Source organism: Triturus cristatus, chromosome 1_2, assembly GCF_964204655.1.
Source record: "Triturus cristatus chromosome 1_2, aTriCri1.1, whole genome shotgun sequence".
Taxonomy (NCBI): Eukaryota; Metazoa; Chordata; class Amphibia; order Caudata; family Salamandridae; genus Triturus; species Triturus cristatus.
Window position 1 is genome coordinate 63,681,928 of NC_140580.1, and position 15,650 is coordinate 63,697,577.

Sequence of the window (15,650 nt, forward strand, 5' to 3'; positions counted from 1 at the left end):
GTGTGCTTTTGCTTTAAGCTCGTCACGGTGCTCTCAGAAGTAACACAGCGCTGTTTCTGCCCCGTATTCCGGATATTTTAAACATTTTTAGGTGGTAGTGGCTGAGAGCCTCGGAGCCTCTCTAAGTTGTGGCCATCTTCGTTGGCGCTCAGCCACGCCCCATCTGATCCTATTTTTATTAGAGGACAACTACCCTTAGACTCACTAGTAGTCTCTAATGTTCGTATGAGAACTAACTCACAGACCTCTGCCGATGCACCTCCACTGGCAAATAGTCTAGCAGTCACAAACTCTCGTCAGAGCACCTGCAGCTCTTCAAACAAAAGGTACAGGCTCTTTTAAAAAAGGAGCTATAGAACCAGTACCGTTACAGTACTAAGGTTCAGGAGTTTACTCTCTGTACTTTCTAATCCCCAAAAAGCACGGCTCCTTAAGACCAATTTTAGACTTAAGGACGTTAAATCTGTACATACTGTCAGAACACTTCCACATGTTCACGCTTCAACAAGTGCTTTCACTTCTACAGCAAAGCAATTTTTTTCTCACACTGGAATTAAAAGACACATACTTTCACATTCCGGTTCACCCAGCACATCACAAATATCTGAGATTTGTGATAGCAGGAAAACACTATCAGTTCAAAGTACTCCCATTCGGAGTAACTACTGCTCTCAGTGTTCCCAAAATGTCTAGCAGTAGTAGTAGCACATCTCAGAAAACAACAGATTCATGTATTCCCATACCTTGACTGGCTCATCAAAGCCAGCACACACCAAAGGTTTTTACAGCACACTCATTCTACATTAGACCTACTCCACCAATTGGGTTTCACGGTCAATGCGCTGAAGTCTCATCTTCAGCCTTCACAAATGCAATCCTATCTGGGAGTGACTATAAACACTTGCACAGCTCTAGCCTATCCTAATGCAGCCAGAATTCAAAATATTCAAACTCTGCTACTACAGTTTCATACCAATCAATACTTAGCAGTCAGGACTTTCATGCAACTGTTAGGAATGATGGCATCATGCATTGCAATAGTGCCTCATTCAAGGTTACACATGCGTCCTCTACACAAATGCTTAGCACATCAGTGGAATCAGTCTCAGGGTCAATTAATAGATATTGTGTTGGTAGACAGCCGCACCCATAACTCTCTGCAGTGGTGGAACACGCAAAACTTATAAAAAGGGCGGCCCTTCATCGACCCTGTTCCACAGATCGTTCTAACAGCAGACCATCTCTCACAGGTTGGGGTGCCCATCTCCACAATCTCCTCAATTTGACAATTCAAGGTCTATCGGATGACAAGTGGATGAGTCTTCACATCAACTATCTAGAGTGTCTAGCTGTGTATCTAGCACTGAAAGATTTTCAGTCTCACCTCATAGGGAAAGTTGTCCTAGTCCGCACGGACAATACGACAGCTATGTACTATGTACAAATACAGGAAGGCACACACTCTCTGCAACTGTCACACCTCTCTCAGACCATTTGGCGTTGGGCAATCTATCAGAAAATTAATCTTCTGGCAGAACACCTCCCAGTAGTGAACAATCAAATTGCCGACCACCTCAGCAGGCGGCAGCAACAAATACACGAGTGGGAACTTCATCCTCAAGTTCTCCTTCCATACTTTCAAGAATGGAAATTCCCACAAATAGATCTCTTCACCACAGTGGACAACTCAAAATGCCCTACGGATGAATTGGTGAGGGATATTTGCCTACGCTTTTTCTCCTCTCCTCCTTCCATTTCTGGTTCAGAGGCTCAGGCAGACATACCTCACATTGATTCTAGTAGCTCCAACTTGGGCATGTCAACCGAGTTTCACCACACTCTTGGAACTATCAGTAGTCCCTCATCAAAAGCTGCATCTCAATTCCATCCTTCTCACTCCATGGAAAAGTCAGACACCCAACCCCCAGGGAGCTCAATCTAGCTATTTGTCTCCTGAAGTCATAAAGTTTGGATACTTAAACTTGCCACCAGAGTGTATGATTATTCTTAAAGAAACAAGAAAGCCTACCACCAGAGCATGTTATGCAGCAAAGTGGAAAAGATTTGTTGTTTATTGTAACAACAACAACATTGATCCACTAGATTCCTCTATCCAAAATATTATGTTCGAGGCATATGAGCTGTAGATCATATGCTTAAGCATAGATCGCCATCTAGTGTTGGGTCCGGATGTTTGCACTTTGTTTTTGTTAGAAGAAGTAGAAGTACGAGGTAGGTGGTAGGTGACTCCTCCTTTCGGTGATAGTGTGCATGGACATCGACTCCATCCTTAGATGTTTTTTTTCAGCCATCGGGTTCGGATGTGTATTGCTGCGCTCCGGTTCTGCACCGTTTCTTGGACCCCTTCGACGCGCAATCCATACCCTTGACGGTATTGTTATCAACCGCGATTCCCCATTCCTCGCGTATTGTCTCGACGGTAAAATCTTCGATCGGAAAACTCGTGGAAGGCCGTCAGGTCTACTTGCGCCAACCGCTCTAGTAGTCGATGGAACGGACTCCATTCAAGTTATGTCCCGGGTGTTGTGCTAAATTTCCACGCACCGACTTGCACGAAGTGTGCAATCTCTGTCCCCGGAATACGACGAGAAAGACTGCGATGCGTGCCGATCGTTCCGATCGAAAAAGACTCTTCGCGATCTTCAGGCTCGATGTCATGTAATGCAACAACAAAACGGCTCAGCACCGGACATCTTCGCCTAAGTTCCCGACTCCGAACATCATGCCCAAGGAGCCGAAGAAGAGGAAGAACAATTCTCCGTGTCCAAAGATGAGTCAGATATCGAAGAAGAGGAGCAAGTTACTCCGGGTCAGCGTACCGTGAGTAAAGAGAACCCCTTGCCCCCCCCATCAACCTAAGTCAAAGGCTCCGGTCCCTTCTCTGCCTTCTGGCCAAGGTCGGCACCAACAAAAGGTTTCCGACGCCCCGCCTTCGGGCTCCGCTCCAAAACATAAAGAAAAGCCTTCTGGTTCGGGCTCTAACCGACCCCAGCTCGGTGCCACCCCAGCACCGAAGCACAAGTCCAAGCACATACCTCCGGCGCCGAAAGGCTCGAGCCGAAACCTTCGACGCCGAAACAGGCAACCAAGGATAAAGAGACTCCGGCGAAAGAGCCTCAGTCCGATCACTCCATTTCGGATCCAAAACAGAAAAAGCTGGTGATTTACAATGATACAGGGCATATTCAGGCCACTGTACCCAAAAAGAGGAAATTAGACCTACCAGCAGAAGAAATGTGTGGGTACTAACCTTTCTCCTCCTTACATCACACCTATTAATCCTAATTTACTTATTTCACCTGAAAAATACTAAAGCCATTCTCGTGGGCATTTTATTTATTAGTTAATTTCAGTGTGAATCTGTTTATAATGAGGACAAGGGTTCTTTTTTCAACAGTTGTTTTACCTTTGCATGACATTGGTGCTTTCATTTTTTGGGAATTAGGCAAGTGATGTATGATTAAACTCAGGTCTATACATACTAGAATTATTTGGGATTCCTTTATGCTAGAATCGTTTTCTAATGTTCTGAAATAAATAAAGAATGCAAGGTTGTAGGCTTTGCTTAATATGCATGTAACTCTTTGTAATAGGTGTTCTCGTATGAAGAGACACTGGAAGTGCACCTATATACATTCCATAGATTTAGATCTGAAGCAGCACGTTTGCCTTTTGCTAAGAATGAATGGGGCTTTGCGTGTGTTTGTTGAATGTATTTTCAAAATAGTTTTGACTTTATCTGCAGCCTTTATTAAGCCATTTTATAAAAACAAGCATTGGCAACGCCAAAAGGTCTCGCCTATTGGTGAGGTATTGTCTTTGGCAATTGGATGGGGGTGATGGTGGGTAACAGGGGAGTTGAATGGAAGAAAATGTAGCAGCAACAACAAGCAAAATACATCAGCAGCTCCGCTTTATTTATAACACAAGGAATATTTACAGAAGGACTTTACAGAAACAACCCACTCTTCTCTAAGAATCTTAATGGACCAATACACAGTTATGCCTGATTATACAGTGGCAGCCTTTCCAGACAAACAACAGAAGTCAGAGCTGGAAGTTTGTGTGTGTAGCAGAAGGAATATTTGGATATTGTGTTGAGGGAGATTGAAAAAGTGTGAAAAGCAACCGCGCTCTGCAAGCAGTCCTTATCGCTACATCGTTGTGGGATATATAAATGCTTTTCTGGCAGTATAAGTCAAATTGCATAGCCAAAGTTGTCAATCGTATCAGCAAGTAACAGATGGAGATACTTTAGTATGTTAAAAACAGCCAGGCTAATACTCCCAATCTCCCTCCTTAATCCAGTGGATATCCCATTTAGGGAGACGGTTTCTTTGATGAAACATTCTCGGAAGGGAGGGACCATCTCCCTATATGGGAATATAGCTAACTCCCAGAGCAAATGGATTTAGGAGGGTGATTGGTAGTATTAGCACTTCCCAGGATCAGGGTTTACACAGAGCACACTGATGACCAGTATATAAAGACTAAAATGGGAAACGTCCGTTACAACGCAGGCATTACATCGCAATGCCTTTACAACGCAAGTGCCTTTACATGGCATTCCATTACAACACATGCCATTACAACGCATGTCATTACAATGCATGCCATTACAACGCATGTCATCACAACGCATTATAAGGTTAGTAATGGAGAATTTTAAGTTTTAGAGTGGGTATGGGTTTCAGGGTAGTTGGGAATAGTTATTTTTACCCCTACGCTATCCAACACTTTCCCTACTGTTGCACTCACTGGAGTGGGAATAGTAATTTTTACCCCTACGCTATCCAACACATTTCTGACTGTTGCACTCACTGGAGGGGGAATAGTAATTTTTACCCCTACGCTATCCAACTCTTTCCCTACTTTTGCACTCACTGGCGGGGATAATAGTAATTTTTACCCCTTCGCTATCCAACACTTTCCCTACTGTTGCACTCACTGGAGTGGGAATCGTAATTTTTACCCCTACACTATCCAACACTTTCCCTATTGTTGCACTAACTGGAGGAGGAATAGTAATTTTTACCCCTACGCTATCCAACACTTACCCTACTGTTGCACTGAAAGTATTATTTATTTTAATGGTATGTGTTGCAATGGAATGCGTTGTCATGGTAGTTTAAAAAAAATTGTTGTAATGGTATGCGTTGTAACATCGTGCAATGTAATGGTAGTTGCATTGTAAAAACTGGGATGTAAAAGCATGCGTTGTAATTGTTTGCGTTGTAACGTCATATATTCAACTAAAACACATGAACTATTTCACAGTTTGGAATTCACCCTACTTGCTTTATTTAAGCACTCTAGGTACATAATTGCCACTTGCTTCTCCAGCAAGTGGTTCCCTCTGCTGACTGGTGTTCGTTTGGGTTTTATATGGAGCAGGGCCCCTTTCCAAGATGGTGGCACTTTTTTGCCCTGACGGATGCAGGCCTCACACTACTGTATGGAGACCATATGACTGGAGACCCTGATCATGTGACTGGCAAGGAGTGGATGAAGCCGTAAGACAGAGAGGAGCCTGCAACTACACAGTGAGGAGAGCGGCATATTGAGGCAGCGTCATACCCTTGAGGACATGAGTACTTCCCTGTAAAGAAGCCAGAGGCTCACAAAGGGTAAAGCTAAGTGTGGGGGGGATGATTAAAGCCTGGGCACCAGGCGTATGGGTGCCGGAGAATTGTCCCTCATCTCATTGAGCCTGAGAGGAGTGAGGAGATATCCGCTGATTTTAAATACTTCATTAGTTGACTAGTGATCCCAGAGGGGTGATAGAAGATGCACAATTTTACATCTTACATGACGGGGTATGTTTTTCCGATTTAATGTGATTATCGCCTCTGTGTGTATACAGTGTGTGACTACAGGGAGACGCTCCCAGTTCCAGAGGATGGATAAATGAGACTTGGTAGGCGTATTTTAACATTGCATTTGTCCCTCCCTATATATATATTTTATCATCACCTTAGAGTGTGGCTTGAATGTGGTTTGGGGATATCTATTTCCATGAATATCATTGCATGAAGAAAACAAGAGAGTCAGCAGAATGGTTACGCCTTGAAATAAGAGGGCTATGACCATTGCAAAGAAAACCAAGATTTAATGGGATCTCAGGGTTTTAACTGAGGATGAGTGTTTTGCATATTGAGGAAAACGCATTGTTTGGTTGTCTTTGTCATGTACCATTGCAGGGGCTGTTTGTCTATTTGTGTCACGTGTCATTGCAGGAGTATCCACAGTGTGGTTATAGAAAAAGATCAAAATTAGTTATCTCTTCCTACTAGAAGTTCCAAGTCGGGCAGTAATATCATTATGGGATCTGTAGTCCCGAGGTCGGCCGATTGACCCAGTGGAGCAAATTTACAGCGGCCGAAACGTGTTGATGTTTTTACAGACAGAAGGGATGAAGGGGTAATAACTTCCCCTTATCATCATCGTCCTTTATTTTTTTATCCTGGCCTGGGAGTTCAAGAGTAAAGGGACTTAGGGATCTTCCTGAGCCAGTTTTAATCACTGTTGTGTTGGAGTTAGATCCCTCAAATATATGTGTATGTATTGTCTTCCCTTTCCCTTTGTTCCAACCCAGGCATTAGGCTGCCTAGTGATGTTGTTAGCAAGCCCTGTGATGAAGCTTGTCACTATCAGTGGGTGAGAGCATTTTTAACAAACACTGCGTTTTGCCTGCATAATACTCACGATTGATTATTTTATGGCCTCCTTTTCCTTTTTGTGTGTTCAATACGAATGTCTTGACAGAAGTGCTTCAAATGATAGTGTCACCTTCTGAACCGTTTCTCCCATTTTATGAGGCTGTTACATACATCCTGCTTGGGACTTTGTCCAAGCCTTAAAGAGGGGCTCCTCTGAGCAGGACTATTGCCTGCCACCACAGTCTTGCCCCGCTCCAGGGGACCCCATCTTCCTCATGCAACCCCCTACTCTGGAGAGCATGGTGGTCCAAGCCTCCACTTCCCATTTAAATCCGTGCGCAATCCCAACTGTACCTCCTGATCGGGAATCCAAGAGGCTGGACAACTTAGGCAAGAATATGTCTTGCAAGCCCGACACGGTGGTCCATGAACAACGTGTGCCATTTGGGTCGCTATTTCCATGGTCAGTGGATACAGTTACGCAGATGTTGCCAAGAGTCCCAGTGGAGGCCCGGCCCGAGCCGTACTCTTCCAGGCTGTTGCCGACGGGGGTGACATAGCTAAGTACACAATCTGATGTGGACTGGACACCACTGACTCACTAGGCAGAGCGGTTTCGTCGACAGTGACCTTAATTGTGCCACGCTTAGTTGAGGACGATTGGCTTTTCTGTAGATGTCCAAGCATTAATATGGACATGCCCTTAAATATCTCCCATCTCTTTGGAGAGAAGGCAGATTCAGAGCTGGATTGCTTTAGGGACAGCAGGGCTGCAGCCAGGTTCTTGGGCCTTTCCATAGTCTCTCACCATTCCAGTCTGCCTTTTGCTCCATTCGTGGCCATTGAAGGGGCTTTCAGCTGCATTTACCTGCGTAGACACTGCAGCGAGCAAGCTTCACAGCCTATATGTGGCCAAGGATGTGGTACCCACAGATTTTGTGGGTCAGGCAGCTAGCTTTTGGGCCAGTCCACCACCATGGGCAGCTGCAGCCTCCAAGCCCTTATAGTCTGCCTCCTTATCATCATGGGCACCCATTGGTAGTCAGGATCTCCCATCACCTGCACCACTGGTGGTCTATTACATCAGACCAATGGGTTCTGCAGATTGTCTGGAGGGGCTACTCCCTCCCCTTTGAGAATTCCCCTCCACCCATACCACCTGCTTGAGACAGGTTGACTGAAGAACATCTATCTTTGCTCACCCAAGAAGTGGCAGCTCTCTTGGCCAAGGGAGCCATAGAAAGGGTGCCAATGCCAGAAGTAGGTTATGGCTGCTTTTCCCGCTACTTCCTTGTGCCCAAGAAGGACAGCGGCCACCCTCCTTTTCCTAAACTTGCGCCTTCTCAATTTCTTCCTCAGGAAGGAGAAGTTCAAAATGCTCACGCTCGCTCAAGTCATGTCCGTCCTGCAACTGTGAGTCTCGGATGCTAGCGTTGGACTTGCAGGACACATATTTCCACATTCCTGTCCTGCCTGCCCACAGGCCTTACCTACGGTTCATGGTGTGCCACAAGCACTATCAGTTTGCTGTGCTTCCTTTTGGCCTTACCATCACCCCTCAAGTGCTCACCAAGTTGATGGTGGTGATAGCAGTTCATCTGCAGAGATCAGGGGTGCCATTATTCCCCTATCTTGACGACTGGCTGTTGAAGGTGGGCTCACACCAGGCTGTCGTCTCCCACCTCCAGACTGCGGTAGACCTCCTGCATGCGCTGGGGTTTACTTTCAACGTGGCGAAGTCACATCTGACTCCCTCTCAGACGCTCTCTTTTATCTGAGCTGTTTTGGACACAGTGCAGTTTCTGGCCCATCGTCCCGAACTGCGAGTCCACAATATTCAGGCTATGATACCGATGTTTCAGCCTCTATCTTGGATTTCGGTGAGTCTGACACGGAGGCTGCTGGGTTCATCACCGCCTGCATCCTGCTTGTGACGCATGCCCACTGGCATATGCGGGTCTGCAGTAGGACCTGAAGTTCCAGTGGGCATAGCATCAGGGAAATCTCTCCGACATGGTCAAGATCTCAGAGAGAACTGCGCAAGATCTGCGGTGGTGGTTAACCAATCTGAATTGGGTGAGCAGCAGACCCCTCTCCCTTCCCTAACCAGATCTGACAGTATTGACAGATGCGTTACTCCTGAGGTGGGGCGGATATGTGTGAGAGGTGGAGATCAGAGGCCTCTGTTCTCCGGCAGAATCTGGACTCTACGTCAACCTGTTTAAGCTTCGTGCGATCTGGCTGGCATTAAAAGCCTTTCTACTCACCATCAAGCGAAGGCTAGTGCAGGTGTTCACGGACGACACTGCCGCCATGTGGTACTGTGACAAACAGGGTGGGGTGGGGTCATAGACCCTTTGTCAGATGCCCTGCACCTTTGGACATGGCTGGAACAGCAGGGCATATCCCTGGTGCTTTAGCACCTGGCGGGCTCCTTGAGCACCAGGGCGGACAAACTCAGCTGAAGCCTCCATACCTGAACATCTACCCAAGCAAGCTGGTTCTACAAGCAGGGGCTTTATTTCTGCCGAAAGTCATCACTCCCTTTCATGTAGGCCAGTCCATAACCCTGCCTACTTTTTACGCTCCGCTGCATGCCTCTAAAAAAGAGGAGCAACTCCACCGTCTGGACCCAAAAAGAGCATTGTCGTTCTACCTTGACTGCACAAAAGAGTTCCTGGTGGACTACCAACTCTTCGTGGGATATGTTGGAGCAAAGAAGGGAAAGACTGTGCAGAAGACCATCTCCCAATGTATCGTGCTCTGCATTAAAACCTGCTGCTCATTGGCCAAGAAGCAACCCCCTGAGAGTTTGCCTATTCATTCCACCAGAGCCAAAGCTGCGACCACTGCCTTAACATGCGAACTGCAAGTTCTGGACATCTGACAAGCTGGAACGTGGGCTTCCTTGCACATGTTCACAAAACACTACTGCCTGGACATTAGGGTCCGTCTGGATTTTCGCTTTGCCCATTCAATCCTGCAGGATGTTTTGGTATGAAATTGTTTTATAGACTCACCTCTGGGGAGGTAATGTTTGGGTATCTTTTCTAAGTTAAGGAATTTGCTTCTAGAAGTCTCTGTCAGATGGATAAGTTACTTACCTTTGGTAATGCCTTATCTGATAGAGACACTATCTAGCCGTAGATTCCTTACTGACTCACCCATCCTTCCTGCTCTGAGAACGAATTTCTAAGGACAGGGCATTCCCCTTTCAGGGACCTAGTTTTCCATACCAGTTGTGTTCTTTGTGACTCTGCACTCTGATGTGAAATGTTGCAAAAAGTAACAGATGTTAGCACACTGGGGTGGTGCCAATATAGGCATGGGCACACGTCGCATCTGACGTGGATGCTGTTGATGACGCCACGCAGAGCCGATCGAAGGCACCTTCCGGTGCACGGGACTACTGCTCCTGAAAATTTTCCAGATTCAGTCTGATGACTGGGGATAATGCTAAGGTAAGGAATCTGCGGGTAGATAGCTCTACCAGATAAGGCATTACCAAAGGTAAGTCACTTGTCCATTGAACCCAGTTTAATGCCCAGGTCGAATTTATTGAATGTATGACGTTACAACGCATACATTTACATCGCGGTACATTACATCGCGGTTTTGACATCGCAAGTCGTTACAACGACTTGCGTTGAGGGCGCTGGACTTACGAGTAGTATAATTTACTATTCCAACTCCAGTCTACGTACAGTAGGGAAGGTGTTCGATAGTAAATTATACTATTACTTGTCCTAGAGCGCCATCTAGCTGTCGTAAATAAAGTATTACGAACTCAGAATTTCTATATTATCAATATGATCATGCATAAAGCAAGAGGCTGAGTCTGTGGTATCAGGTTCAAAAGGGCTTTATTCAAATAACTCGAGTTATAGGGAGAATAGTTCCATCACCACAAGGGATCAGGACCAGGATTCTCAAAATATTCTCAAACTTTATTCACAGAGTACAGTATATATACATTGTAATAATATACGTAAGCAGGAGTGCTTCAGGCGGAGCAAGAGAGAATGAGATAAGAGCATGTGGGTGTGTAGGTAGGCGTGAAGGTGGGCGTCCACTTGATGATAATAGGTGAGTGTCATAGGTGGGTGGATGCCTGGAGGGGGTTGCGTGATCAGCTGGAACTTTACTGGAACTTTGCCTTACTTGTGCTCAACTCGAGCATGACGTGTAATTGACGTGTGAAAGGGTTGCTATGCAACCGGTGAGTCTGGAGTCTGGAAGTGAGGCCTTCAGTGTCAGGGCGACCAGCACATCTTGTATTATCTGATATCTAAAGTCTGGAGCAGGGACTGATGTGTGACATAGGTTGCCCATCACCAAGGACCAATGTGGCATCTATTTTCTCATTTACTGCATTGCCTTACATGGGGGCTATGGGCTTTTCACTGATGTGAGTTTTGTAATCACATGAAAAGAGACAGAAAGGCTAGGCTTTCTCCTTTGCAGATGGGTTATGTTTATTCCTCCTTCTCCAGGCAGGAATGTGGTTTCAGTAGGAGTAAGCAGATAACCGTGCTCAATACTGTCTCGGCACCTCGGACTGGGCACCTTTGGCTGAGGCCCAAGTGTGCAAGGCCAAGGATACGCAGCTGCAGCTCTCAGAGCGTTCTGAGGCCTGAAACCTCTTTTCGGCTCTGGCTGAGCCACAATAATGGGCTTTCATGAAAATGCGGGAAAACATGATGCAAAACGTGTAGGCCTCAGTGCAGATTTGTCGCTTCTCTCATGGGAGACTGGATGATGGCAGGCCACGTTATAGCATAAGCATCATGATAGACAGGCCATGGAGGGGAAATGCATAGGTTACATGCATGTGCACATGAGTGACGGGGAACACACGGGGACACATAGGCCTCATGATATTTTAATTTCCTCATTCCCTCCTTGTCCCCTAGTGGACCCTCATGTCACATCTATTCTCATGAGACAGTCGATCTGTTCTTGCAGCATTATTTTACCATTGTCAATGCTTTGTACATGGGGATGTGGAACACATGCAGTAGCACACAGGCCGCAAATGGCCGGGCCACACTGCAGACATAGGCAACAACTGAATATCGTCAGTAGTATTAATCCACAGACGGTCAACACTTTCCATCCCCATGCCGATATTACTCCCCAGAGCCAACTGGACCAAGTCCACGTGCCTGGATCTTGGTGTATGCTTTGGGCAATCTTGTGGAGTCTTGTTATTGCTTTGTATACAGACGGTGCGTTATTAGGAATGAAAACGCAACAGCTGGAACCGATGACCCTACAGGCCCCGCCCCTATCCGCCAGGATGACGTCAAGAACAAGACGATTCTGAAGAACGACCATTCTCATAGCAGACTGTTCCTTGGTCAAGTTCCCCAGGGCTGATGCAGTCTCATTAGCAACTGTTTCTAGAATCCTTGTTAGCCTGCGGATAAGCTTACTATTCTGGACGGGACCTATAAAGAAAAAGAATCCTTTGTTGAAATCTGTATACTGCTCCCAAGCTGTTTCAGTCTGGTCAATGCCAGAGGCATCGAGCCTTCGTCTGTGTCTGATAAGTGCTAGTTGGAGGTTTTGATGATAATTCGATGGGGCCAAGAAAACGGGTGGTAAAAGAAATGATATATAGCACGTCCCACCCCAGTCTACGGGCAGTTGCACATAGGCTGTCTGGCCACAAATAAAATAGGTGTGTCGTGATGCTCTGAAATAGGACTTTCCTTTGTCTTTAAACACTATTATAGTATTACACTCGCTGTGCCCCAAATGTACTGAGCCTTCTTTTCTGACACACAAGTTCCCTTTTACTGGCAGGACTGCAATTGAGGATGGACCTAAATTGTGTATGAGCTTGACATTCAACACTATAAAGTCGAGGGTCGCATTTCCTTGCAGATACTCTTCATTTTCTAGATCTGTACCTTTCCTTTGGAGAAGACCTTCTTCATCTGGGAAACATGCTTTATTCATGACTTTATTCAAGTTACCCCATACCCAGTCGCCCCTACACTCCTTGTCTTGACATTCTTTGGCATCACCGTTGATGGATGTCATTAAGGCAAACCATGCTCCGCAAGAACCATTATGGGAGAATGGAAAAGGGAACACTCCCTTCACCTTCTGATACGGGGGAAGTCGGCCACAGACCCAGCAGTCTGTAGCATTGCTAGTCTGATGTGCATGATGCAGCATCTGAATAAAGGTATTGTTGCGTAAGGCAAGTCGATATGATAGCTCATGAGATGGCAGATCACTAAACGTGTGCATTATAGTATCATTAGTAGAAGAGTGTAAGAGTGAGGCAATAGGAGGAAAAATAGCATGTAGTATTAAGCTGATACATATTATCGTGATGCACAGAAAAAATAGAAAAATCAAAGTCACTATACATCTACCACGTAATATTTTACAGTATTTGCTTTTCATCTTGCTCTTTTTCTCATTAGTAGTTTCCAAGATCTTATGCAAGCCAGAATACATGTTCAACCGCTTCACCACCTAGTGGACTTAATTGATCAAACGGGTTCTGACTTTTTAGATCTAAGTTTAGCTTTGTACTCCTGCTGGGGAGTCTCCTCTAGTAAAGGGGGCTCAAAGTCTGAAAAGTTTGTGTCCTTTTTAAAAGAATCGTTATTCCCGAAGTAGCGTTTACAATGATGAAGATGAACCCATCCTTTCCGTCCTTCGACTTTAACAGCGGTCCTCGTGGTTAATAATACCAACTTGGGCGTCTTCCACCTCGGCTCAAGAGGGCTCGTTCTATCAAAGTTCCTTATTAAAACATAGTCCCCAGGAGCGAGGGAATGTTCCTTGACCTGGGTGTTGTCAGGGAAGGCGGCAGCAACCTGCGAACGACAAGAGAGTAGTGCAGACATCAAGGAAGCCAGGTAATCTGTCAGCATGTTACTATCAACATCAGTGATCTTTTTAGGCATTGGAGTGCCCCACATATTCGGTGGTCTGCCAAAAACCACTTCATAGGGAGATAAACCTGTTCTAGAATGGGCTACCATTCGCATGTAAAAGAGGGCAACCGGCAGGGCTACCATCCAATCTACACCTTTGTCTGCGCACATTTTTGCTAGTTTTATCTTTAAGGTCTGATTGTGTCTTTCTACAAAGCCTGCTGCCTCAGGATGTCGTACACAATGGAACTTCCAGGTATACCCTAACAGAAGGGACACCTGTTTCATGAGTTCAGAGGAGAAAGGCTGACCGTTGTCGGAATATACGACACGCGGTAATCCATAACGTGGGAAAAACTCTCGCATCAATTGTCTGGCGGTAGTTACAGCAGTATAATCAGGAACTGGATAGGCCTCTGTCCATCTTGATAGTGAACATACTACTACCAGGACATACTTGTAACCTCTACATCTGTCCATTTGGATATAATCCATTTGGAGGACTTCAAAAGGATGGTCAGGTGGATGGAATCCACCTTGTTCCATCGGAATGCCTTTACCTGGATTGAATTGGCAACAGATCATACATGTTCTGACCTTTTGTTTCGCTGCTGCACGCAGGTGCTTGTTGAACCATATATTCTGTAAGCTGTCTAGCATTGCTTTCTCTCCTAGGTGTGCAGGACTATGTGCGGTATTTATGATCACTTGTACCATCGAATCAGGAAGAAACCATGTTTCTTTGCCCTTAGTCATGCAACCCTGATCAGTCAGTACCCCTCCTTGTTCCGACCATTTCTTTAATTCGTCTAGAGTAGCATGTGTCTGTATGTCTAGGTACATCCTTGGAAGGATCCCTGACTGTCATGGCTTTGGTCATTGATGGTACCTGTGATTTTGTCATGTCTAGTGGGGTCTGAGCTGTCTGTTTAGCTGTTCGGTCTGCCAGATCATTGCCTTGAGAAACGGTATCTGTGGCTTTAGTATGTGCTTTGCATTTCAGGATAGCTATGGCTGTCGGTAAATGTATCGCTTCCAGAAGGGCTTGTATAAGGGGGCCATGCTGTATCTTGGCCCCGTGAGAGGTCAAGAAACCTCTTTCTCTCCATAGTACTCCGAAGTCATGAACTACCCCATATGCGTATTGTGAGTCGGTGTAAATGTTTACTCTCAGGTGCTTAGCTCTTATGCACGCTTGTGTCAGAGCGATGAGCTCTGCTGCTTGTGCTGACAGTATGTCTATTCTTTTAGTCTCTGAGTTCAGTAGCAGTGGTCACTGCATATGCTGCCACTAATTCTCCCGCCCCCGTCCGCATACATGAGCCGTCAACATAGAGTGTCAGGTCAGGGTCTGGGAGTGCAACATCTGTCAAGTCTTGTCTTGGTTTGGTCACGGTATGTATCACTTCAACACAGTCATGTGGGGAAATGTTTTCTGTACTGGAGGGCAAAAGAGGGCAAAAGAGTAGCAGGATTCAGTATGTTGCATCGTCTGATCTCTATGTGTGGTTGAAATAACGTCAGCTCATAACCTGTCAGTCTCGCTACAGTCAGGTGTTGGGTTTGTGTTGGGTTTGTGTTCGGTTCAAGAGAACCTCTACTGCGTGTGGTACTTGTACTGTCAGGGGGTGGCCCAGCACTATCGAGTCACTTTGTCTTATGGCTAAGGCTGTTGCTGCAACAGATTTTAGGCACGCAGGCAAAGCCTGTGCTACCGGGTCCAATGTACTAGAAAAATAAGCACAGGGCTTGTGTTTTCCTGCATGATCTTGTGTTAGGACAGATAGTGCTGTTCCATCTCGCTCTGTCACAAAAAGCATAAAAGATTTGTTGTAATCAGGGATTGCTAACACTGGTGCTTGACATAAAGCTCTTTTTAATTCTTCAAATGCCACAGTGTGTTCTTGTGTCCAAGGGAGGACATTAGTAGCTACCTCCTGTGTCGTCAACTGTATTAGGGGCTTGGCTATGTAAGCATACTGGGGAATCCACTGCCTGCAATATGAAGTGAGGACAATGAATGCACGTACCTCCTTTTGTGTCTTGGGCTGTGAAAGGCCAGAAATCAATT